The 2,750-nt window shown below is 41.3% G+C and overlaps 1 pseudogene; it reads left to right on the forward strand.

Annotated features, from left to right (window-relative positions):
- The first annotated feature begins 623 nt into the window (after positions 1-623).
- On the forward strand, positions 624-2,465 carry LOC146171706 (uncharacterized; annotated as a pseudogene).
- Positions 2,466-2,750: the final 285 nt, after the last annotated feature.

Consider the following 2,750-nt stretch of genomic DNA (forward strand, 5'->3'; position numbering starts at 1 on the left):
AAGTCACCATTTTCTCAAGACTAGCACATGGAATTCCCTCGAGCACAGCTCCGCATCAAAGCGTTAATTAAGTCATTGAGCCACCAAAAGGCAAGGTCAGAAAACACATCTGTGTGGCATGCAGATTTACCACCAGGCATTTTTATGCTTTACGGCTACATGTCCGGGAGGTGCACATGAACAAGGTCGCTTTGGTATGCACAAAGTGCAGAAAGAAGTTTCTATACATGCCACAATACAAATCGCATACTAACAGTAAATTCACTATCTAAAAGCAATGATTACTGCTTTATAAGTAGTCGTGAAAAGGAATCTAATGTGCCCATGGCTCGACAGGCGTCCTCAGTTGCTGCAACTGAAAAAAAGCAATACTTTGTTAAGTGCTGCGTCATACTATGGAGACTGTGATGTGGAAAGTTTTGCGGGGTATTCTCACAAAACTCTCATGCCTGGCAAGGCAGCTCGTGTCACAATAGCGCTGTGCAATAGGTGGAGTCGATGCGCTTGTTGCGGCAGTAGCAGATATTTTAGCAACTGCTAGAACACCCATCGATGTGTCTGCTTTTGAAAATGACCGAGCAAGAAGTCCTTGTACACCTCTCAGAGAATTTATGTTCCTGAAGAGGAAGTAAAGCTTGAACATGATGAATGAGCATATTTTGTGCCACTGAAGGGATTGATTGATAATTTGCTACATCATCCAACCTTTGCCTGCCTCTTGCAGTCTGCACTGTACACATCAAGCAATGGGTTGCTTAAAGAATTCACTGACAATACACGATTTCAAATGCACCCAGTTGCAAGGTCTCAAAATAAAAACAGTATTGTAATGCTTCTGTACTGAGATGATATTGAATTGGCCAATCCACTATACATGAAAAGAGCGCTGAGGCAAGCTAACTGTGTTTTATGTTTCTTTTGTGGACCTACCACCATCAGACAAGTCCAACATAGCCAACGTATTCTTGCTTGTAGTAGAGAAAGCAAATGCTCTTAAATCATTAGAAGTGAAACGTGTGCTCCTTCAAGACTTCATTTCCACCTTAAATGAACTTTACAGTGGCTGCATTCTGAAAACTGTCTTTGGTGAACAAGTGTTTTATGGTTGTTTTTTACTTGCCTACATTGGAGATTCACTGGCATTCTACAATATAGCAGGCTTTAATGAAAGCTTCAGCAAGAATGTACGCTTAGCATGCCGGACTTGCAAAGTTCCCACAGTTGAATATCATAACTTGCACTATGAAATCCAATGCCCCCTACGTACACAGCGAAAATATGAGCAGGACCTATTCACACTTAATGCAGGAACTTCAAAAAAGGACCGTGCTGAACTGTCGGCACAATACGGCATTAAGTCCAACTCGGTTCTTACTGAAATGGCTAATTTCTTTATACTCACAGACTTGCTATATGACCCCATGCACAGTTTGCGAGAGTCGATCATTCCTCTGGAGTTGTCACTGTTTAGTAAGTTTATTGTAAGGGAGGAAGCATGGATGAGTTTAAGCCAACTTAACACTGCCCTGTCTCAGTTCTGCTTTCATAGACAAGTGAGTAAAAGTGATTACCCTCCAAGATTTTAGTCTGACTTTAGCTTTTTTTGTGCGGCAAGCTCTAGTTTGATACTACGTCTGCATTTTCTCTTTTTATTGATGAATGTATGCCTGAAGAGGCTGTGCAAGAGCCCCTTTGTGAATGGTTTAGGCTCCTGTGCATCATCACACAGCTGTTAATTTATCCTGTTATTTCCCCAGACGCACTTGGGGACATTGAGTGCATGGTAGCCCACCATATTGAACTTTTTGTGCAGCTGTATGGTTCCAACTTATTTAAACCTAAGTTGCACATGCTGGTGCGTATGGTGTCTCAAATACGGCGCTTCGGTCTTTCCAATCCTCACCGGACAATGAGGTTTGAAAGTAAAAATGCTCTTCAGAAGTCGAAAAAATTCTGGAATTTCAATAATATTCCATTATCTGTAGCCAATTACTTTAAGATGAAAATGTCCAGTGACCTGTGGATAGGACCAGGGCAGCCTAATATGAGCTATGCACAGAGAAGCGCTAAATCAGATGTAGGTGCACCAGTGTGCCTATCATCTGCTTTTTTTGCCTTGTGGACTGCATCCCTCTGCTGTTGGCTTAACAGCTATATGCGTTCAGCCTTTGTCTCTGGTGTCAGGATCTCAAATTCTGATGTGTGCTTGTGTTTGAACTAAATGGCCTTCGAATTTTTAGTACAGTAGAAACAATTGTACTTTGGGAAGGAAAATTTTCGTCACTCATCTGATCTTGGCCAAAGGTAGTTATTCACAATGAGTGAATGCATTTGTACTTATAAGGACACCGCATAATGTCATCAAACCTGAACTCCTTTAGTATTCCTGGCCATTGTATACTTATGCAAGAGATGACTGTTTGTATGCTATTACAAAATGTCTTCATGAGTCATACTTGTTGTAATGCTGGTTGCTTTCGAATGTTTTATTCCTGATGTTGCTTACTGAAAGCAAAAAAGATCTTGTGTGTGGTATTGCAGATTTTCATTGAATAAATACTAGTTTGCTTCCTTTTAGGAATTCTGAGACTCGCTCCATGCAAATATGCCAGAATTCTCCGAGTGTGTTCAACCAATCCTGCAAGGGATAGCTCTTTCGGACAGGTCAGAAAAAAAGCCGTCACGGCAGCTTTGGGTAAAAATGGCCCTGTTCCGGGAGTAAGTTTTTCTTGTTTTTCGCTGAATGTAGT

Source organism: Amblyomma maculatum, unplaced genomic scaffold, assembly GCF_055883805.1.
Source record: "Amblyomma maculatum isolate TAMU_Amacu unplaced genomic scaffold, ASM5588380v1 scaffold_18, whole genome shotgun sequence".
Classification (NCBI taxonomy): domain Eukaryota; kingdom Metazoa; phylum Arthropoda; class Arachnida; order Ixodida; family Ixodidae; genus Amblyomma; species Amblyomma maculatum.